The sequence below is a fragment of the Anopheles gambiae genome, chromosome X (genome assembly GCF_943734735.2).
Source record: "Anopheles gambiae chromosome X, idAnoGambNW_F1_1, whole genome shotgun sequence".
Lineage (NCBI taxonomy): Eukaryota > Metazoa > Arthropoda > Insecta > Diptera > Culicidae > Anopheles > Anopheles gambiae.
The window spans coordinates 21161448-21186124 of NC_064600.1; the positions used below are offsets into that span (position 1 = coordinate 21161448).

At 45.2% G+C, this 24677-nt stretch overlaps 1 protein-coding gene and 1 pseudogene across 14 annotated transcripts in view; one reads left to right on the forward strand and one right to left on the reverse strand.

Annotated features, from left to right (window-relative positions):
- Positions 1-24677, forward strand: part of LOC4575976 (ubiquitin carboxyl-terminal hydrolase Usp2) — a 218138-nt gene that overhangs the window by 134052 nt on the left and 59409 nt on the right. The window contains exons 1-2 of one of the 14 annotated variants that reach the window (XM_061663218.1): positions 9837-9940; positions 10035-10134. The exons of the other annotated variants lie outside the window; for them this stretch is intronic. The gene's annotated coding sequence lies outside the window, so the exon portion shown is untranslated. Of the gene's footprint in view, positions 1-9836; positions 9941-10034; positions 10135-24677 lie in introns of those variants that run through there. 14 annotated transcript variants of the gene reach the window in all.
- On the reverse strand, positions 16602-17508 carry LOC133393580 (uncharacterized; annotated as a pseudogene).

Consider the following 24677-nt stretch of genomic DNA (forward strand, 5'->3'; position numbering starts at 1 on the left):
GAATTATACAATCATCTTACGTTTTCAAACTGATAACTAAATCACTATGTTAATTGATCGTCGATAAGGCTGTCGTTTCTTTGTACCTAGCATCCTGATGAAACTGTCAGGACCTTTTGCTACCTCTAAAAATCTGCACCAGAGGGACGGATTTTCCTGTCTTCTATTCAACTTGAAGCTAGAGAGGGCAATCCGTGACTGGAGGGAAAATACTTTGGGCACCATCTTCTATAAGTCAACCCAGATTCTGGTTTCGTCAGTATAAAATTGAAATCCTCAGCATAATCTTCCGACTAGGAACACATTTTAGTCGCTGCTACAAACAATTAACTGATAAACCTGTGATGCTGTGCATGAATTATTCAATAAAGAGTCATCCATTAATTACGTAAGGCACAAAATGCAAATTTTTGACCCCCTCCCTCCTAGTGAAAAAACTGTTGCTGATGCTTGAATAATCCCCCTTAAATAATTAAATTTACGCTTTACGGTCTTGGCCTGTCTGAAGGGTGTCCGATATCGCTCACTGTCTCGCGCCTTCATCTTCCAATCCATTATCTCGGCCTCAATTTGGGCCTACCACGCCCCCTCGGTCCTTGTGGACGGCCTAAAAAGACTTAAAGGGGCGGATCGTCCGTTTCCATGCGTACAACATGGCCAGCCCACCGGAACCTGGCGATACGCTTGATACGCTGTACGACAGTGAGGTCGTCGTACATCTCGTATAGCTCATCGTTATAACGACTCCTCCATTGTCCTTCCACATATACGGGGCCAAGTATCCTTCTGAGCATCACCCTCTCCAGCGCGGCCAGAAGGGTTTCATCAGATTTGGACAGTGTTCATGTCTCAGAAGCGTATGTGAGTACCAGTACTATAAAGGTACTATCCGTCTTGGTCCATTGCGACAGGTTCTTTGGGGTGAACTGCTATCTCAGGCTGTAGAATTACCGGTTGGCAGCCAGCATTCTTGAGCGCAACTCAGCTACCATGCTATTGTCGGAACAAACCTTTGAACCGACATAGGTGAATTCTGGGACAACTTCAAAAGTGCGTTCACCTATATGTACATCACGCCTACGTAAGTTTGGTATTTACGTAGGTAGGCTCCTGCTACATAAGTGAGCCGCAGACCAATGATGTCTATATGATCAACGTATGCCAGAATCTGGGTTGACTTATAGAAGATGGTGCCCAAAGTATTTTCCCTCCAGTCCCGGATTGCCCTCTCTAGCTTCAAGTTGAATAGAAGACAGGAAAATCCGTCCCTCTGGTGCAGATTTTTAAAGGTAGCAAAAGGCCCTAACCTTTATCATCTGGAAAGTGACGTTGTTCATAGTCATTCTAACTAGCCTTATCAGTTTTGCTGGGATTCCAAAAGAGCTCATAACGGCATACAGTTTTACCGTGGCTATGCTATCATATGCGGCATTAAAGTCAATGACGGGATGGTGTGTGTCGTGTCTGTATTCAGCATTCATTTCCAAAATCTGTTGCACGGTGAAAATTTAATTTTCCGTTTCGGAATCCTCTTTGATGGTTTCCAATTAACTTTAAGACGTGAGGGACACGACGATCCTGAAGGATCAGGGAGAACATTTTATAGGCGGTATTCAACACCGTAATACTTCTGTAGTTGTTGCAGTCTTACCGTCTTCTCGTAAATGGGGTAGATGATGCTGAGATTCCAATCACAAGACAACGAATCGCCCATACCTTAGTTACAATTTAACGAATTCCCTTTTTCAAGTCGTGCACCTCCTTTCTCGACCAGTTCAGCTGCGATTCCGTCGGTTGCGGGTGTCTTGTTATTTTTCAGCCGACGGATAGTCTTTTGTGTTTCTTCTATGCTAGGTGACAGTAGCATGACACTATCTGCTAGTGGCGCTTCTAGCTGTTTGTTAAACTGGTCGTTGAGTAATTGATCAAAGAACTGATCCCATCACGAGAGGACCTCTGGCTGGTTTCTAGCCCGTTGTTTCGGTTACTGGTCTAACAACGTTGTTTCGGTTACTTGCCATTGCATGGTAAAACTTTCGAGTTGGTCCATATGCCTCTTTGTTTTGCCCGAGTTCCCTCATGTTTTTCTCATCGCATACATGTTTCTTGGATCGGTTTTTTTCGACAAGATTTTTTCGACATCTGAACAGATAAGAGTTTCTTGAAGCGGTGAACTCCTTCCTCCTCGCGCCTGAGGCGTATATATTCCTCTGCGCATGCCCGCGTTCTAGGCCGTTGTTGCATTGCTCGGTATGGATTATTCTTACGTTCGCTTACATTCTGCATTCGTCAAACCAGCTAGAATTGGTGTTTCCACGACGTGGATCATGTTTCTTGCACAGTTGATTATTTTTGGTTTTAGAGCGTTCCACCTTTCGCTCGTTCTTTCATATTTGCTTTCTGTTAGCAGAGACTCGTCAAAATCGGCTTTGAATTCCTGTGGCTCCTCGATTTGTTCTGACGTTTTGCAGACTCGACTGTCGTTGGCGGCTTACAAACACGTGGTCGATCTGGTTGAATTAGTCTCCATCCGGGGACGCCCACGTGATCCTGTGGATGTCCATGTGAGCAAATTTGGTACTTCCAACAACCAGATTGTTCGCTGCAGTGAACTCAACCAATCTACTACCATTATCGTTGCTGTGGCCAAGCCGACAGTGACAGCTATGTTATTGGCGGTACATTGGCTCCCTACCGTTGGAGTTCCCCAGGATGATTATGAGGCCTGGAGCACACATCTATAGGCGAAAGGCCATGGGAGTGGCAAAATGCAAAATGAGTTGACGACTGTACCACCAGACCGGCCCATGTACCTATTTAGTACTTCTTAAACAAAATATCGATGATATTCAGATGTTGGAGTTTTTTGTCATTCTTGTGTATATTTTTGGTGCGGCCACGATAAAAGCTCAGCTCACGCATAGACAACGCATCTAGAGGACATAAGTAGCCGTGAGGAAGTCTCTTTTGGCTTGTCCTTGCTTTTAGATCCTGATAAGTGAAGCATGATGAAATTTCGATTACGTTCGTGATGTAAGACTATCAATGTTAATGGTAAAGAAATAATCGTTTGCTATTGGCTATGCATTCGAGCATCGGCAGGTCCGTGGGCGTCGTGTGTATACAGGCTGTAAGGCTATTTTAATCGTCTCGTCGCTGGTGGTGTTACATTCAATCGCAGTAGAAATTTTCTTATTTGTTACGCTTCGTGTTCTCCTACCTTTTTTCTAGTAAATATAGAATCGGTATAAAACCAACCGGTTGCCAGGGTTCACTGATCCCCAATCAACAAATTCAATATGATCCAAACCGAACATAACGGTCACCTAAATTTACTTAAATTCTTAATTACATAATCTTTTCCGTTTCATCATTAAACCTCTAACATGGCAACAAACAAATCTTCGACACCGGATGCTTGAAAACGCCTTCACGTGCTATCACGACACGAACTATTCCATCTGTTGCTGGATGCGTTTCAACTATGCGTCCTAATGGCAACGATAAAGGCATAGAGTCATCTTCCTTTAATGATATCATTTAATATTCTCTAATCGGAATAATCTTCGTATCACGCTGTCCAACGGATAAATATTCCTTATTCCATATTTTACAATGGCGCTGTACTATTTGCTAAAGCAGCTGATATTTGTGAAGTCTATTTTCTGCCTGTAGAGTGATGTCATCCTCTGGGAGGGCATTTAACGCTTCTCCAATTCAAAAATGGCCTAGAGTTAATACAGCTAGTTCTTCTGGATCCTCGTGCATAGCCGTTAATGGTCTACTATTTCATTGTGCTTCCACTTGTGATAGAACCGTAACCATTTCACCAAAAGTAAATTTATGCGTGACTTTTTCTTTCAGAAGCCCTCTCTTGGTTACTTTTACGGCCGCCTCCCGACATCCATTTCAATTCGGTGCCCTAGGCGGAATAAACTCTAATTCTATTCTTTCTCCAGCAACCGCTATCTGAATATCGTTCAAACTTTTCTCGCAGTCAAACATATCATTGAGTTCCCTAAAACTGTTGCTGGCATCCTTGAAGTTCAGTCCGTTATCAGAAAATATTCTCGCAGGAACGCCTCGACGTACGATGAATCGCCGAAACACTGCCAAAAATGCTAGTGTTGACAAATCTTCTACACAACACACGAACACGGCGATGTAAGCTTTCTGGTGAGCAGCTCGTCGACGGATCGGTTTGAGATACACTGGGCCGCAGTATTATATACCCACTATCGAAAATGGTGGCGAAGGGATGATATGATCTATTGGCAGTTGTCGGGGGTGTTGAAACACAGGCGCGGGATTCAACCTAAAACAAACAACACAATTACGATAAGTATAATTTGCTAATGTACGCACCTTCACAATCCAATAATCCATCCTTAGGGAGCTAAGGGTTGATGTAGGTCCTCCATGCAACGGCATACGATGATATGCTTAGACGATTGCTCTTACGGATTCTTTACTGCATAACTAGCCCCACCAAGTCCTAGGCGGCCATCAACTCGCAGTAGGCCATCTTCATCCAATTGCGTTGTAATTTGCGTATTCTCAAATTAGCAGGAGTCGGACGCTGATGGGAAAGTGCCTTGATCTTATCCATGAAGTGTTCTTGTTGTACCGTGAATATTAATCTTTTCTTGGCTTGTTGCAGTTCGCTAAAGCTAATCGGCTCTATTAGTTGTGAAACTTCTCAGTTTCCTTCTTCCCTCACGGAAAATCTCATACAGAGGGCTGTGATACGCAGCATCTTCCAATATTTTGAGAACCGATCTCATATCGGATGTTGTTCTGCTTTCACCACCCGCACAACAAAATCGAGCAGTTTTTGAGCTCGGTTTCTAGCTCGCTTTCCGCCGAAACCGATCGAGAAAGCGAGCAGATACGTCCGAAGAACTGATTGAAGCTCTTGATCGATTGAGCGTTTACGGTCGTTCGAGAGAGCGCGCTGTATGTGTTTATCTCTTTCTGACAGAAAAGCTCCGGGACGCAATTGTGTTGGCGCAATAATGATAGTGACCGAAAAATAGTTCACACCGACGTTCTCTTTCTACCCTCCTTCCCCTCTTCCCCGTAGGAAATAAAAAACGAGAACGACATGTGCTACGCCGCTTACCGCAATGAAATAAAAGATTGATAGTAATCTCACAAGAAATTGTCGCTCTCATCGCTTTCTTGCTATGCGTTACGTACTCACTCGAAAATCTGTGACGTTAGGCCGGCGGTCAAAGTGTTAAAATCTAACATTCTTATTTGCAAGCCATTTGTGACATGCAGTTACCTTATACCGGGTAGTCTTGGTTTACTTAAAGATATTATCTATTGATTTTATTATAAATGGGGTTGCGGTTAAACTTCTTTATAAAGACTAGTTATACGAAGTTTTTGCTGGCACTAAATGACACCTATCGCCAACCAGTCGATAAAAATTATCCACCGATTTGGCTATATCGACCAATAAATTTATCTTCTCGAATTGGTATCGCGTACGCATTTCACTTACCGGTCGATCAAATTATATCGAGCAATATAAAAACCGATCGAGTAGTTTCGCCATCTGTCAAATTGGTTTTGTTTACTTGGGTTTGTTTATGAATGCGCACACCAGGTAGCACCGTAATACGGCTCAAAAATGTGTTTATAAATGTTAAATGTTACAAATTTCGTGGGTGTTCTGTATTGTTCTATATCTCAGTGACATGCGTACGTTCACAGCTTGAAATTTGCGCGTTTCAATCCAGATTCATCAAACCCATGTTTTCGTACGAAGCCAACTGGAGCCACCCGGAGTCGCTAGTCAACATCAGGTGTCGTAGAAGCTGATTTGTTTGAATAGTCAGAGCCGTATGCGGCCGTTCTGAGCCGTCTTGTACCGTCCGGAGCCACTAGTCTGCAGCCGGAGCTGGCGTCCGACAATTCCGGCTACCGACTAACGACTCCGGACGGCTCGATCAGGACGGCTCCGGTAGGTTCAGGACGCCTGCCGATGGTTCCGGATAGCTCCAGATGGTTCTAGGAGGTTACGGACGGCTCCAGATGGTTTCGGTTCCGGACGGATCCGAGCTTGGTGTAAAACCTTTCCGGGCCTAATTCGATGATGCTGAAGTCATTCTTCAAAAGCTTGTGGTTTTGACTTCACCGCTAGGTAGCGGTCCAGGACGCTTTAAATGCAATGGCTACGATAAAAAAAAATCAGGGCCTATCTCGTGGCACTATCTTCAACTCTTACGACTTAAGAACATATCCACCATGGGTTCAAGCCCCGAATAAACCGTGCCCCCATATGTATGATTAACTATCCTGTGTTGATAATAAATAAGTAACTGAAAACCAAGCCCACTAGTAGTACAGACATGTCTTGATTGACAACGATTGCTGTGCCATATAAGAAGAAGAAGAATATGTACTTCTTTTTCTATTTGACCTAACATCCTGCATGAGCATGACTGCCTTCACAGTATTTCGAGACTTATTCAGTGCCACGCAACCGGATATTCAAACCTTACTACGGGGGGATGTTGCAACACGCTTCTCTTCAAAGCAGACGGTCCATTTTAGATTTGTACTCATGACGGGCATATTTTTAAATCGTTTAGATTGACGACTGACCAGGGAACCGCCGTTTAATTAATGATGAAATGAACAAAGAAAAAGATTTCATCTTTCATAAAATTATTAAGCTTTGAATTTAAGTATCGCAGTTCCATGGAACACGCATGACATAACGACATACCCATCGTAGGTTCAAATCTTAAATTCATAGATTCCTTCGTAACAAGGACCGACTTTCCGGTTGCGTGGTACTTAATAAGTCTCGAAAGCCTGTATTGGCCAACATGGCCACGTAGGGCGTTACACCAAGTAGAAGTAATGAATTATTATCTTAACACATTTTCGTAATAATTTGTTTTCAACGACTTACGACGATTTTTCCTAATATTTATGTGAGAATAAGTTTTACACAAAAATAAGAAGATGGGTAGTATAAGTTCACTTCACTTTATTTTGCTCCATATTCGCACGTCCTTTCCGGTCTGGTGGTACAGTCGTCAACTCGAATGACTTAACAACATGCCCGTCATGGGTTCAAGTCCCGAATAGACCGTGCCCCCATACGTAGGACTGACTATCCTGCTATGGTAACAATAAGTCACTGAAAGCCAAGCCCATTTCACTAGTCGGTACAGGCAGGCTTTGACCGCCAGCGGTTGTTGTGCCAAAAAGAAGAAGAAGAGGATTCGTACGTCCTTCACCTTCAAAATTTCGCGTTCAACTGACCTCCTGACTTCGCAGCGCGCGCCGCTTAAATTCATTCTTTTGCCCAATCGGCGCTCGCTACGATATCGCTGTGGGCATCTCCCGTCTCTTTTTCCTACTTCACACGGCCTTTCCTCGACCGATCCTTTCGCCCCGAAGGATCCCCACCGCATTAGAACCGATAGGGTTTCATATGTGACGAAGCCGTCGACGTCACTTTTGGCCCTTCGCCATTGATCTTTTCCACATCATAGCGATCATGAGGCCGAACACTGGTTACCTTATATGGTCCAAGGTACTCAGCCGCGTACTTCCTTCCAGACTCGAACTGCGTCCGCTTAATCACCACCAGGTCGCCTTCGCGGTAAGTTGTAGCCGACCGCGCTCGTAAGTCGTACGATCTACGTTGTTCTTCTTGGGCTTTCTCGATAGAAACCCTGGCACCAGCTCGAGTCTACTCTCGTTGATCGTGATGTTGAGCCACTCGAATTTCTTCCATCAGCTCACATAGTCGTAAATCTCCTTTGTGTCTCATCGGTACCCCAAACATCGCTTCAAAAGGGGTAACACCGATGCTCTGATGTGGGCTAGAATTAATCCACCGCTGAATATTGGCAACGTGCTTATACCACTTCGCGGGATCGTTTACACTCATTTTTCGCAACATAGCAATAATCACTTGATTTAGCCTCTCTAGCTGCCCGTTCCCGCGCGGAACACCTGTTGTAACTTCCACACGCTCGATATCCTGATCCTCACAAAATCGCTTAAAATCGTTTGACGTAAACGCAGCTCCTTTATCGCTTATAATACGCCTTGGGTTACCAAATACCTCGCTCTGCGTCGTTAATCGCTGAATTACTTCAAATGAATTCGTCGTCTTAGTAAGATATATCCTAGTATACATACTAAACGCATCAACTACTACAAACAAATATTTATACCTTTTCTCCTAAATGTCCATTGGACCCAAATCATCTACGTGATACGTGTCTAACGGAACGTCACCTTTCGCGATCGCGTTTAATAATCCGTCAACTGTACCCCTTTTACGCTCTGCAATGATACATTTCACACAACATTCAATCGTTTGTTTTATTTTCTGACTCGCGTTTGGTATGTAAAATTTCTGTTCGATAATACCCTCTAACTTACGAGCTTTCGTGTATCCTACGTATCAAATCGCTTTGCATTCCAGATGGTACCACAATCACTTCCCTACCTTTCACTACTTTCATCATGAACCCATCTCACATAACAAAATTTTCAAAAGATTATGTTTTTAACAATTCAATAATTGCCTTCGCATGCTCATCACTTTGTTGCATTTTTCTGATCGCTTCTATCATAGGGTCGCTATTCACAATCATCACCTGCTCAACGCATCCACATGCTTCATCGATGAACCTGGCCTATGCACCACTTCATATTAATACTCTTCGAGCATCAAAGCCCATCTCTCGATTCTAGCCGGCAGTTCTTTCGATTTTAAAGTATGCCCAAACGCTGCACAATCTGTAACGATCTTAAACTTGAAGCCTAAGAGATACACACGAAACTTCTCAACAGCACTAACCACCGCTAGCACTTAGAAATGATACGCACTATAATTCTTCTCCGCGTTTGATGTTTGTTGACTTATGAAGGCAACAGGATGAAACTTGTCGTCGTCGCTCTTATGCATAAGCGCAGCACCATAGCCGTACTTCGACGCGTCCGTATGGAGCTCGGTTTCGGCACTTTCGTCGTAGATCTTTAGCACCGGATCGGTCACCAAAAACCGTTTCAACTCATCAAAACTCGAACGCTCCTCTTCACCAAACACAAACTCAACACCTTTCTGAAGCAAACTTGTCAAAGGCTTTGAAATTGTCGCGTAACCAGCAATAAATTTTCGGAAGTTACTCGTAAGTCCTAAAAATCTTTTCAGCTGCTTCACATTTTTCGGTTCCGGAAAAAGCTGAACTAATCGCAACTTACTCGGCGCTATGCGATAACACCCGCCGCGAATCACATACCCGAGATACTCCACATCATCCTTTAAAAATTGCGATTTTTTCCAATTGAAATGCACGCCGTTCTCACTCGCGACATCTAACAATTCCTTCAACGTTTGAAAATTACTTTCCTCATCTAATGAAGGAATTATTAATCATCCACATACACCAACACACGCACACTCTTGATGAAATCCCGAAACACATCCGCCACAAACCGGCTGAAGCTCGCTGGACTATTTACCAACCCGAAAGGCGTTCTAAGAAACTCCTACTGGCCTGTGTGGATAACAAAGCCTGTATACCGCTGGCTCGACTTTTCCACGGGAACATGAAAAAACGAATTTTTCAAGTCAAGTGTGGTACAAACTCTGGCTGACTTCAAGCGATCGATTTGATCTTCTATGTTTCTCATGGGAAAACAATCCTTAACCATTTTTCGATTAGGTTCGCGACAATCAACACAAACGCGTAAGGAACCGTCCTTTTTTCTCGCTAACGTTACCGGACTCGCAAAATCACTCTCACTTTCTCGAATTATTTCCGCGGCTAACCACTCATCGATTGTTTCTCCAGCAACGCCTTTTCACCCGGAGCAAAACGCCTTGGCGACGAACGCACAGGCGTCTCGTCATGCAAAATAATTTTCGTCTCTACACCGCTATTCACGTTTACCGCAGGTTTGTACCCTGAGATAACCGCCTTAACTCTTTCTGAAAATCGAAGAGACACATCCAAATTGTCTTCATTGTCTTCTTCATTCATTCACTATAGAAAACATTTCATCCGTTGAACCATATGGCCCGACTTTGACGCCAGCCGTTGTCATCGTAACTTCAAAATAGTTCAAGGAATCTCGGACCAATACTGCATGGTAAGACATGCTTTCATTTGGCACCACAAAAAATCGCACACCCCTAAAAACGTTATCATCCACTGTAGCGTCCACCGCGAACATGCCGATCGCCTTTTTTCTCATGCCACCAAAGGCTTGGAACCACATCGAAGTATCGATCAGCGGTGATCCTTCGATTCTTTTGTACAGTATCGGACAGAAAGATAGGGCATTGGTTTTTTAACGCACCGTGCACCCGTTGGGCCAAGTTTATGTGTGGTTTGTATGTGTTTGTGTTTGTGTGTGTATGTGTGTGTATGTGTGTGTGTGTGTGTGTGTGTGTGTGTGTGTGTGTGTGTGTGTGTGTGTGTGTGTGTGTATGTGTGTGTGTGTGTGTGGATGTATGTTTGAATGTGTATTGATGTGTGTGTTTGTTTCACAAGTAGGTCGTTTCGGATAGATTTGTAAGTAGTTTTTTTGTGTTTTGGGTTAGGTTTTTGGTGTGATAAGCAGGACCACCGCCCTCGCGATCAGTGTGTTTTCGATATATTAACAATGTTACGGTCTTCTTTCGCCGTGGTCTTCTGAAGACGTCCGGTTGACTTGCGCGTTTCGGTTGTCCAAGCGCGTTTCAGTTGTCTAAGCACGTTTCGGTTGTCCGAAGCGCGTTTGCCACAAAAGTGCGCGATCGTTCCATTACGAACTCGATCCTTTTGCGCTTAATGCCAGCAGCAGCCATTCGCTTTTACATATGGTGCTGATAATCGGTACAACGTTTACCTCGACCCATTGTTACTAACATTGCTTGCTTGGACCGTCAAGAACGCGCTGGATAAAAACTTGGACACGGCTGATCCCGTGCTCTGCCTGCGTTCTACTTCTATACGCGATGAATTACATCGTTTTGGAGCAGCAAAAACATTGCATGGATAAAAACTATCAACGAGTACGCGAGTAAGCGTCTTCCCTTCAAAATCGAGAAAAGAATACTGCCGCGCTCATGAAACAAAACGCCCATTGAAAAGAATAACTGCGCGCCAGCTCAATGCACGCACAAAGTTTACCATTCGCACACAACGTGCAACGCAGAGATGCACGAAGGCCTTTCAATGGCGTGCACTGGAGAAACACCTGTGAGGGAATGCCGAGTTCATTGCTATTGTGCGCGTGTCCATTTCGCACCGGTGTCGCATTCACATTCATGAAACAGCACACCTGCGTTTTCGTCCGAGGAACAAGCGCTGCTGTCGATGCAAACTTTAGTTTTTATCCAAGTGTAAACGCACAATGTTTCACATGATAACACACATAATAAGAATAATTTCAACGCAATATGACATCATGGCAAGCTATGTTTTTCAGACACAAACCCGCGCACTTGCAAATACACATGAAAAAGCACACTCTCTTTCTACTACTACACACACATGCACACACACACACATACACACACACACACACACACACACTCACACACACACACACACACACACATACACACACACATACATACATACACACACACAAACACAAGTAACGTGGCAAAACAAGTGCACGGTGCATTGAAAAAAAAGGGTCCTATCTTAATGTCCGATACTGTAACAACCTATTGTCACCAAGTTTTGGTTGCTTCCACTGTCAAACAATGCCTTGACCGATGTTTTGTTCAACACGATATCAACCATTCCCACCGATTCTTCTGTCACGTTGATTTTCGTAGGAACGACGCTTTTGTTCCGCGCACACTCACTCGCCTTATGATCGTACTCACGACACGAGAAACATTTCGGACCACCCAGTGTCTGCGCGCACGCGCGAGCTAGGTATCCTTTGTGTCCGCAATTGTAGCATCGCTGCTCCGCCCGTTTGTCAACGCGGCTACTGGATGACAAAACTCGTTTGTTTTCTTCTTTATCCGTCGATTTCTTCTTTCGAGCCATGCGCACTTTTTCACAGTTGAGGAACTTTTCTTTTAGCACTCGAATTGTTTGAGCCTCGTACAGCAATGATTTGAAAAAATCATCGTCGGTCACACCGTTCACGATGTACTCACACAAGCTCGGTTCGTCCAAATAGATTTGGGCAGCAGTTCATTGCATTTCGTAAATACGCCAAATACGCACATCGTGCCCATCCTCTGCTCCAAACGTCTCAATGCTGTCTTCCATTAAAGAGATCACGGGGTGGAACCTAGAATCAAAGTGTATGTAGTCCAGGTGGTCTCATAGTATGTTTTTTAAAACCAAATTTGAATATCACTTTTTGACAGGATGGGTGAAAACTTTTGTTGAAACAAGCTTTCTTGAGGCTTGACGAAAACTCAAAACACTCTTAAAATCTTCATTCGGAAGCAGAAGCGATAAAAATCAGCCTTCTAAATTCATACACCTTGGGATAAGCCCACCTGTATATTATACTCACTTAGATAGCTGCTCGAAAACTGCTATACAATGCTGAAATTTCAGCCTACGAACTTACGTTTTATCGAAAGACTCCTGACATTCTTCGGACCACTCAAATTTAACAGTTTTCGGTAACAATTCGTGTAATGGTCTTAGTAAATTGGCTAAATTTGGCAAGAACCTTCCATAATAATTTAACATCCCCAAATATGCTTGTAATAGCATTACGTTTTCAGGTGCTGGGGCATTATCTATCGCTTTAACTTTATCTGCGTTTGGCGTGATTCCGACTTCCGTTATAATGTAACCCAAGTATTGTATCTTCGTTTTGAAAAATTCCGATGTTTTTCATTTATCTTTACTTTGTATTTTTTAATCCTCTTCAACACTTCCATCAGATTTTCCATGCATTCTTTTTTCGTTTTTCCTCCTACCAAAATATTATCCATATATGCTATACCTGGTGTTTGTAAAAGTATTTGATCACTGATTGATTGAAATATAGCCGGTGCTGATTACACTCCGAACGGCATCTTTGTGTAGTTACACAACTCTTTATGTGTATTTATGGTACAAATATCATGCGCATTTTTTGATAACCTCACTTGTAAATATGCCCCGGTAAGATCTATCTTAAAAAATATTCTCCAGTTTGCAATCATAGCCAATATACATATATTTAGGCAATGGATAGTGTTCAACGGAAAAATATCGGTTTATTGTCGCTTTTCCATCAATACAAATACGTACCGAACCATCACTCTTTTTTACCATTACTATCGGACTTGCCCAAGCCAATGATCTGGTTGGTATCAATATTCCATCTTTCACTAAATTTTCTATGTTTTCTTCCACCTTTGCCACAAGTGCGTACGGCACCGCATATGCCTTATGGAATATTGGAGTGTAGTTTGGTTTTAATATCAAATGTGCTTCGAAATCTTCGATCGTTTCATTATGATTGCCATCAATCAAACCAGGAAATTTCTCTCTCATTTCATTATTTCAATTACTTTCTTCGATTTGGTTTATCTTAACGTTTCTCTTCGTTCCGGGAATAAGACATCTAAACCTTCTCGCCCTAATAATGCACTTCCTTTGTCTCCAGTTGGAATTATTACTTACATACTTACTTATCCGGCGCTACAACCGCTTTGCGGTCTTGGCCTGCCTCAGAAGTGTCTGAAACCGCTCACGGTCTCGCGCCTTTGTCTGCCAGTCCCGGCCTTAATGGCGGACACCTCCACGCCATCTTGCTACCTCAATTTTGGCCTACCACGCCTCCTCTGTCCTTGTGGACGGCCTAAAAAGACTTTACGGGCTGGGTCGTCCGTTTCCATGCGTGCAACATGGCCAGCCCACCGGAGCCTGGTGAGCTTGATACGCTGTACGACAGTGAGGTCGCCGTACATCTCGTATAGCTCGTCATTATAGCGGCTCCTCCATTGTCCTTCCACACATACGGGGCCAAGTATCCTTCTGAGCATCTTCCTCTCGAACGCGGCTAAGAGGGTTTCGTCGGATTTGGACAGTGTCCATGTCTCAGAGGCGTATCGGTTCTATAAAGGTACTATATAGTCCCAGCTTTGTCCGTCGCGACAGGTTCTTTGAGGTGAACTGATTTTTCAGGCTGTAGAATGACCGGTTGGCAGCCAGCATCCTTGCGCGCAACTCAGCTTTCATGCTATTGTCGTTGCTGACCTTTGACTCAAGATAGGTGAATTGTGGGACGACATCAAAAGTGCGTTACCTATCTGCACGTCACGCCTACGTAGATTCTGATTATTTATTGGTAGGTCCGCTGATGTTGCCACCATCATTGGTCTTTGCCTCGTTTATCTGCAATCCGAGGCTCTCTGCCGCTTGCTCGATCCTTTGGAAGGCTTCTGCTACTTAGGAGAGCCGCAGACCAATGATGCCTATATCATCAGCGTATGCCAGGATCTGGGTTGACTAATAGAAGATGGTTCCCGTAGTCTCCACCCTCGAGTCGCGGATGGTCCTCTCTAGCGCCAGGTTGAATAGGAGACAAGCAAGCCCGTCCCCCTGGCGCAGACCTTTGGTGGTAGCAAAAGGTCCTGAGAGTTTTCCATCCACCCTCACCTGGCATGTACAGTTGGTCATAGTCATTCTAACTAGCCTTATCAGTTTGGCCGGGATTCCAAATGAGCTCATGGCTTCGTACAGTTTTACCCTGGCTATGCTATCGTATGCGGCTTTGAAGTCTATGAAGAGATGGTATGTGTCGTTTCTGTATTCAGCCATCTTCTCCAAGATCTGCCGCATGGTGAAGATCTGATCAGTGGTTGATTTTCCGTTTCGGAATCCTCTTTGATAGTTTCCTACTATCTCTTCGACGTGCAGGACTGAAGAATCCTGAAGGATCAGGGATAATATTTTATAGGCGGTATTCAACATCTAATCAGGGAGAATATTTTATAGGTGGTAGTTGTTGCAGTTCAACCTATCTCCATTCTTGTATATGGGGTAGAATACCGAGATTCCAATCACAAGGCATCGATTCGCTATCCCACACCTCGGTAACTATTTGATGAATTTCGTGTTCTAGTCGTGCACCTGCATTATTGACCAGTTCTGCTGCAATTCCGTCAGTTCCAGGTGTCTTTTTATTTTTCAGCCGACGGATAGCCTTTCGTGTTTCTTCTATGCTAGGTAGCAGTAGCATGACACTATCTGCTAGAGGCGCTCCTAGCTGTTCGCTAAACTGGTCGTTGAGTAATTCATCAAAGTACTGAGCCCACCGCGAGAGGACCTCTGGCTGGTTACTGACCAGATCTCCATCCTTGTTGCGACAGCAGGTTACCTTAGGTACAACGTTGTTTCGGTGACCTGCTATGGCTTCGTAAAACTTTCGGGTCTGTCCGCACGCCTCTCTGGTTTGCCCGAGTTCCCACATGTTTTGCTCTTCCAAAGCATGCTTCATGGAGCGGTGAACTCGTTTCTCTTCGCGTCTGAGCCCTGAATATTCCTCTGCGCTATGCCGTTGCTGCATTGCTCGGTATGCAGTATTCTTACGTTCGGTCACTTGTCTGCATTCATCGTCGAACCAGCCAGATTTGGTGTTGCCACAACGTGGTGGAAGTATATTTCTTGCACAGTTTATTATTTTTGGTTTTAGAGCGTTCCACCTCTCGCTCATAGTTTTATAACTGTTTTCTGGTAGTAGAGACTCTTCTAAAGCGGCTTTGAATTCCTGTTGGACAGCAATGTCCCTTAGAGAGTCCGTGTTGAGCCGAGGCTGCGTGTTTTCTCCACCCCCATTGGCGCGGGGGTGGGCGATTCTACAACGTATCACTAAACCAACCAAGTAGTGATCGGAATCGATATTGGCTCCTCGATATGTTCTGACATTTAACAGACTCGACTGTCGTCGGCGGCTTATTAACACGTGGTCGATCTGCTTGAAGGATTCTCCACCAGGGTGCGCCAATGTAATCTTGTGGATTTCCTTGCGCGCAAATTTGGTACTTCCTACAAACAGATTGTTCGCTGCGGCGAACTGGACCAATCTACTACCATTATCGTTACTGTGCTCATGCAGACTGTGACAGCCAGTGTATTGGCGGTACATTGGCTTCCTACCGAAATTTGCGTTGAAATTCCCCAGAATGATTATGAGGGCATGTCTGGGGCACGCATTTATGATTCTAGCGAGGCGGCCGTGAAAAAGGTCCTTCTCCTCTTCCTCTTTCTCTTCGGTAGAGGCGTGAACGTTTATGAGGCTTATATTAAAGAATTTGCCTCGCATGCGCAGGGTGCATAGCCTATCGTTTATAGCCTTGAAATTCATGATTGCAGGTTTCAACCGGGGACCTACGGCGAAACCCGTTGCGAGCACGCGATGGAGGTCGTGGCAGCTGTAGTATATGTCGTAGCAATGCTTACCACGCCTGTTGTGCACACCGTTCCTTAGCCACCGAATCTCTTGAAAAGCTACGAGGTCCATGCTCAGTGTGGCTAGGGCATCATCAAGTGTTTTCAAGGCTCCAGCTTCGCTTAGAGTGCGTGCGTTCCGTGAGCCCATTTTCAGAGTAGTCCGGGGGCATTGCGTATGGTCGGTATCGGGATGTCCGTTTCGAAAATTTATGTGGCTTTCCGTAGTCGTAGATTCATGGGAATGGGTGACTTGCCCCGCGCCCACGTAACCATTTTGTTTAGCGTCGGGTCAAATACTACATCGATACCGTTAACGTTTGACATACACTCTTCTGGTTCACTTAACTTTTTTTCGTTTGATATGTGTGCGAGCGGAACCTCTTTGTCGTACGTTTTCATACTTTGCACTCGCATATTCTCATTTCTACAACACGACGACACATGCCCGATCTTCTCGCATATAAAACACTGCCACGATCGTGCTGGACATGTTTATGGATTGTGTAGTCTCCCACACGTGTAACACTTTCTGTCGATTGCGTGTACGTTGCTCTGCTTTTGTGGGTGATAACTGCTCCCGACGTAGTTGTAGTGCTGCGCACCGACGCTGCTTTTTGGCGCGTGCCTAATTTACCGCAAAAGTCTCGTTCTGCTCTTCCGCCGCTTCCCATGTTCTCGCGATGCTTTCGGCTTGCTCGAAAGTCAGGTCAGACTCTCTTAGCAGGCGCTTCCTCAAACCGTCGTCCCGTACACCAGCCACCAATTGATCACGCAACATTTCCGATAAAAACGATGGGAACTTGCATGTTTGTGCAATGGCCTTCAATTCCATAACGTACTCAGCAATGGAATGTTCTTTCTGCATGCAGTGACGGAAATTGTAACGCTCAGCCACCACATTCACTTTTTGCTCAAATTGTTCTTTAAGTTTTATACACAGCTTTTCATAATTGCACAATTTCGGCTCCTCCGGTGATACCATCTTCGATATCAGACTGTATAGTGACGCTCCTCCTAGTGTTAACAGCATCACTGTCTTTTTAGACGGCTCTATCTCGTTCACTTGAAAGAAAATGTTCATTCTTTTCAAGTATTCACGAAAACTTTCACCCATTACGAAGGATTCTATTTCACCAATAACGACATTTTTGGACTATTTTACTTTCTGCTGACTATAGACTTTAGCACACGGACCGAATTATCCTCGTCGCCTACTGTTGTATCAAATACAAATGCTCTTGCTTGCTCGACTGTTTTTTTTTATTTTTTTTATTAAAACAAAACCAATCCGTATATTTTTCACAAACTATTTCCTAACTTATCATAACCTTCAACGTATTTTTATTCGTTATTTGTTTTATTTCATTATTTTCTATCAATTCTACGTAGTTGATGAAAAGACTCATTATTTTTTTCCATTTTGCTTATTTATGCCTCTCAGTTCTGGTTTAGATAATTCATTGAATGCAAGAGGTTTTATGTGGTACGATTCAATAATTTCTTTAAACATGTCCCAGTAATCTTCTATTTGTCTGCAGTTTTGAAATTTATGTTCTAATGTTTCAGTAATTCCGCAAAATGAGCAATTTGGACTGTTAACCGATTTGAAATTATGTTTAAATTTTTGGTCCAGAGTATTAATTTTTTCATTTACTAGTAAATAGTATAAGGTTCTTTGTTTCGAGCTGAGTTCATTTGAATTGATATTTCGCCATATTTTGTTCCATTTTAATGCTGAGTATGTATTTTGTGTAAATGAAGGAGGAGGAATGAATTTAATCATTGTTTTATGTATTTCCCTTGCTGTAGGGATCTTTATCATGCGTTCTGTTAGATATGCACATTCTATGGTTAAAGTTTCCAGATATGGATAGTTTTTGGGGATTAATTGTATATCAGGGGGATCCTCTGTTTAATTCTGGATGTGAAGGGCAGTGTACAGTGTTGTTCTTTTAAGTATCTATTTGTTATCAATGATGGTAGCTTTAATTTTGGTATCAGTAGATTTAATCCTCCTCTAGATTTGGGAAGAGCAAGCTGATTCATGCTTATTCTTAATCCTCCTTTTGGCCACATGAATTCACCTAATAATGATGTGAGTTTAGCTGTATGTTTCTTGTTTAAAGATATAACTGAACCTATAAACCACAATTAAAATATAAGGAAGGTGTTTGCCAAAATAGCTCTCTGACGGAGGTTAATATTTCTATATTTGTGGTGTCTTACTAGTTGGGCAAATGTTTGTGTTGTTACATCCCAGTTCAGCTTAATCGTGAGCCTTAACGAGTTAGTGAATATTATACAGTATCGGACAATAAGAAAGGCCTTCATCGCACGGTGGACTTGTTTAACCACGTTACTTGAGTGTGTGTGTGTTTTTTTTTTAGATCACGGACAGGTTTTATTGTTCTTATTGGTTTACACATTATATCCCCTGTCCTCGCCCACTCCCTTCCCTCTTGCTCCGCGAGGGGTCTATGAGGGAGGGCTTTTACTGCTCCTCGGAGCCTCTCTTTCCCGTGCGCCAGGCACCTAACACATGTTTATTTCCATCCTCCTGCGAGTACATGTTCCATCCTCCTGCGAGATTACTCCACCGACACTGTGGCCGGATATTCGCCGACGCTCTTCAACTACCAGTAGCTGCCTGCGATAGCGCTCCCCAAGAGATCGGACTTCTGCCCGCCTCCCTACCGCTCCGGGTGGAGATGATGGTGTTGGGTGGCGTCTACCCCGTTGCTCTTCCCTGGTGTTCCTCGCACTGTACAACGAGGTGCGGACATTCTCTTGGTTATGATGATTATCGGCCACACGTGGGGCGCCTTGTTCGGCCAGCTCTCGCCGGGTTTCGTCCCAATCCTGCTAGCGCTACAGTTATCCGCTTGGTGGCCTCACATACATTACTCCAGTTCTCTGGGCTCTGGAGCATGTGTTCAAGCAGCGTTTCCGGGACGACTCCGTGCAGCAGCTCTGTTCGGGTTGAGTCGAATCGCGGACACTCGAACATAGCATGTTCTGCGCTCTCCGCAACGCCGGGGCATCGCGTACAGTCCGGGGACGACGTGAGCTGCATACCGCACAGGTGCTCCCGGAAAAAAACCGTGGCTGGAAAGTACCTGGGATAGGTGGAACGTGACGTCTCCGTGTTTCCGTGACTGCCAGGATCCCACGTCCGGAATTACGCGGTGTGCCCATCTGACGTATCTGCTGGCTCTTTCGTTGGCGGCGTCTGCGTCCCACGTTGCTTGCTACTCTTCCATGGACCGCTGGCGCTCCTTCCTCCGTATTGCACAGTTTAAACCTGTTCCACGGCGACTGTGCACTCGGGTGTCCTCCTTGATTGCCAGGCAGATCGGCAAGAGACCCGCAAGCAACACTGCAGTCTCGTAACGAACCGTTCGGAACGTTCTTTCCACGCCAATTGCCGACTTACGTTGCACCCGACGAAGTAATCTGCAGCACTCTTAATTGCCAATCGCTTCGTGCCATACAGGTGCTGCGTAGCGCATGGTCGAGTCGGCCACATTTGCCAGCAAGCGAGACTTCGACGTCCTTGGCCCATGGAGGTTTGGCATGAGTCGATTGACGGCGTGCACAATCCGCGTGGCCTTCAGAGTTATCTCCTTAACGTGGGGTACCCATGATAGGTGGTCATGTACACGCATTCCCAAGTATTTTATGGAGCGCGAGAACGGCACGTTCACTCCGCCGACAGTGATAGAAACTTCCTCTGGAGGCTGCTTGAGGCTGGAGATCACCGTCATCTCCGTCTTAGAATGAGCCAGTTCCAAGCGATGCTCGAGAAGCCACTGTTCAACTGCTGCCACTGCTTCCTCCACTGCTGCTGCTGCTGTTGTCGGAGTTGTGCCTGGGACTAATAGCACCAGGTCATCAGCATAGCCAATGATCTCTGCCCCCGGCGGCAGCCCAACTCCGAAACCCCCGTCATACATCATATTCCACAGTGTAGGGCCTAGTATGGACCCCTGTGGAACTCCTGCGCTGATGTGATGTTCGACAGGGCCTTCGCTAGTGTCAAACAGCAGCTTGCGTCCTTCAAAGTAGGCTCCTATGATCTTCATCAGGTATGACGGGACATTCTTATTTTACAGCGCGTCGGCGATTGCCTGCCAGTTGGCAGTGTTGAATGCATTGCGGATGTCCAGTGCCACCACCATCAGGCAGCGTTTATCGTGGGGGTTCGTGCGGCGGAACAACCTGGCCGCTGTGCCCGCGTCAACAACACGCTGGATCGCGCTGATGGTAGAACGTCCTCGGTGGAATCCATACTGGGCATCAGACAGCTGCGGTGAGTCTTGTTGCTCGATGTGACGATTCAGGCGATTGAGGATGAGCCGCTCCAGTACCTTTCCAAGTGCGTCAAGCATGCACAGCGGTCGATACGAGCTGCTCTCTCCGAGGGGTTTACCAGGCTTCGGGAGTAGTACCAGTCGCTGTCTTTTCCACTGCGGCGGGAAGGTGCCGCGCGAGAGACAGTCCTGGTACAGGCGGCAAAACTCCTCCGTGTATTCATCTATCGTCACTTTCACCGCAGCGTTCGGGATCCCGTCCAAACCTGGGGCCTTCCTCGTTACCATCCCGGCAGCGATAGATAGTAGTTCTTGCGGTTCTACTCTGCTGTATGATGGGACGGTCGTTGGAGCATCTGAAGAGACAGGCCATGGGGTACAGGTCAGAGACAATCCTCTCCAGTTCGGCGCGATCCGTTTCAGGCGGCCCAGGGCTACCCCGCAGTCGAGACATCACCACCCTATAACCGGTTCCGAAATCGTTGGTCTCGGCAATGTCTATCAGCTCCTGGAACTGTTGGCGCTTGCTGGTACGGATGGCCTTCTCGAGCAGACTTTTCGCTGTTCGGTGGGCTGCTGCCGCCATGCTCCTCTCCTCCAAATCGTGAGACAGTTGTACTCTCTCTCGCGCGGCAAGGTAATCATCACGTAGGCGCTTGATCTCTGGGGTCCACCAATTCATGTCGTGATGTGGGCTCTTGTGAAGCCCAGAGATCCGTTGCATAGTTTCACTGCAGGCGTCGACAAGTGCCTCGATCATACCAATGGCTCACCGCTCTCTCCTGGAAGTTGTTGGCGCGTAGTGCTACTCGAAATGACTGTCGGTTGAATTGGGTCGTTTTCCATCGCCTACTATCGCAACGGTCATGCTGTCGGTCTGCTGGATTCTTGCATGTCGACCTTTTGTTATCGACACACGTTACTTGTGTGTGTGTGTGTGTGTGTGTGTGTGTGTGTGTGTGTGTGTGTGTGTGTGTGTGTGTGTGTGTGTGTGTGTGTGTGTGTGTGTAGCGCGGCAGTATTATGTTCTCCATTTAAATGGGTAGATGCTTACTCGCTTACTCATTGCAAATTTTTATCAATACGCTTTTTTCGCTTCTCGATAACGATGTAGTTCATCGCGTATAAAACCAGAACGCCGACAGTGCACGGCATCAGTTGTGTCCAAGTTTTTTGCCAGTGTGTTCTTGACGGTCTAAGCAAGCAATTTTTGCTACAATGGGTCGAGGTAAACATTGTACCGATTATCAGCGCCATATCATAAAGCGAATGTCGGCTTCGTGAGTTCGTGTACAAAAAGTACATGTGTAAAATACAAAAAGAAACTACTAACAAATCGATTCGAAACGACATACTAGTGACACAAACACACACACCAATACACACTCAAACATACACACACACACACACACACACATAAAAACATACTAACACACACCCACACACACACACAAACACAAACAAATACAAACCACACATAAACCTGTCCCAACCGGTGCCTGCTGCGTTGCAAAAAAAGGCCCTGTCTTATTATCCGATACTGTACCAAATATCTTTACACGCTGTTCAGAATTAATCCATGAAACAATGAGTGAGTTCGTATGCGACTGACTGTATTTCCTGCTTATATACCAATACTCTTATTACTACTTACGAATACTTACGCACTACTCTTACAAATATACACTCATACTAGATACACACTACATATACATTATATATTCTAATTCAAGATTTATTATTCCAAATCGCAGTCTGACTCACGTAGAATGTGCACTCTGCACTGTTTATCAACTTTTTCGAAGCAGTTGATAATTATATCGATCGATATGGCCGATTTTTGCCGTTCGCTATACAAATTACCGACTTTTTTTTACGACTGCTCGACTTTTTACCCATTATTGCTAAAGCAGCCATGACAGTTGCTTCCACCGTTTTATCGATCGACAAATTTGCCGCTTCGCGAAACCAATCCGCCATATTTGTTATTATATTGGCCAATATATGTATCGACTGGTGGTTAACGTCGTTGGCGATAGGTGTCAATGTCTGGTTAGAGGATTAGTTTTGGGTAAAGTAACTAAATTTAGTGAGCTGTGCGCACACGCACACTGCCCTAAGTGTGCTGTGCGCACAGTGCGCACTTCGAACCAGTGCGTTCTCACCGCGAAGGAAATCATAGCGTTCGGAGAATTTTATCATCCCGCTGTGCAAAGCGACGGAAGAAATCATGGCGTTCGGATAATTTTATCATGCCATCTTTTTTCCTCCAACGGCAAATTTGTCAAGCAGCTCGTCGAGCTACCCGTCCCTGGCTCCGCCTCATACCCCTCGCCTGAGCGCGCTGTCGAAGGTTTGGATGTGTTGGTGCGTCAGACGGCCAATCGCTGTCAGCCGTCGTCCGTGCTTTTTCCCTCCATAGCGCTATCTCTTTCTCGCGTGTGGTCAATGCCCGCGAGCTGTTGTGGCGCCTAAAAATGCCGTTAACAAACATTGCGGCGATGAAGTTGCATTTTCACAAATCAAACTAAAAAATCGCAATGAGTTCAAACACTGCAATATAAAAATGACTAAGGAATTGCTAGTTTACGCTGGATGGTTTGCTGTGCAACGCGCTGAACCCTATTTCGCATTGACACGTTCAGCCCAGCGCTGATTTTCATCAACTTTACGTTCTGCCGGCATCTAGAACGCAAGGTGATTATGATTCCGGCATCCTGGAAAGTTCACTCGCAGGCAGTGGGGCCTTCCATCGATCTGAACGTGTTAAGCCTTAAACATAACTTTGTTACACTAAGCTTTTGCTTTCGTATGTTGTAGATTACACAGATATGCTGAGCTGTCTGCGCATCGGTGTGAGCCTGCGTGTGTGTGCACAACTGTCGCCAAATATGTTTTCTTCCGGAATGTTATGATCCATCGGTCAAAGAAAGGAAGGTGTTCATGAAAGGCGGAAAGACCAATTGAGGCCCTTGTCAATGGTTACTGATGACCGGGAGGAGGGGGTACTGAGACACAGCTGTTGGAAGATTGAACAGTATACTTAAATTGCCGGCGGATGGGGGGGGGGAGGTTTGCCATGGGTTCGAGATGGTCGATCATCGGTCACAGGCCCTAAAATTGTTGTCGCCATGGGGGGAGGAGAAGTGCAAATGGTTCTCCAGCCACGGAGCCCCAACGACCATCTTTCCGGATGTCGCTAATATTCTGTCCAATTGTACACATACGGCATACTACAGCCTAGAGATCTTCGGTGACCGCCTAGTCCGCCTACCGTTAGATCCACCGCTGGTTCATGACGGTGTTTTTTTTTTACTGTGGAGATGCATCCTTCCCCCTGCCTGCTGCGTATGCACCGGGCAGGAGACAGTTTGGCAGTATGCAAGTTGCACACTGGATAGGAGCGAGCCCGTGGCACCGCCATTATTCCGCACATCTGCATGCCCGTCGTGGGTTCTAATCACGTATGTACCGTTGGCCGTAGCAAGGGGTTAGTCACCGGCTCCGACTACGTGGTACTCAAGTCCTGAAAAGGCCGGCATGATCGCGTTGGCTATTACGCCAGTAATAATAAAAATAATAATAATAATAAAAAGAACTTAGCATAGCAGTCCACACCCGGAGAAGAAATTGGCTTGTCTTTGTTACTGCCGGGCTACCGCTGTGACGCGACAAATGCACGGAATGCACTCGATCAAAACATGAACCTACCGATCCGAACCCATTCAAAGGCAGGGCCGTTTGCTCGGCGTCATGATACCGACTCCAAGCCAACAAGTCGCAAGATTTTGGACGGACAGGTGCAGCATTATACGCGCACCGTAAAACACAAAACCAGAATCCTCTTTTGTATGGATTCAATTACAAATGTTTCCACTGCGGCCGCTAGCTGAATTGGAAAGAAACGTTGTACATATCACATCCACATTTGTTTCGATCGTGGGTCTTTTTTACACCCCCAACAACAGAGCCT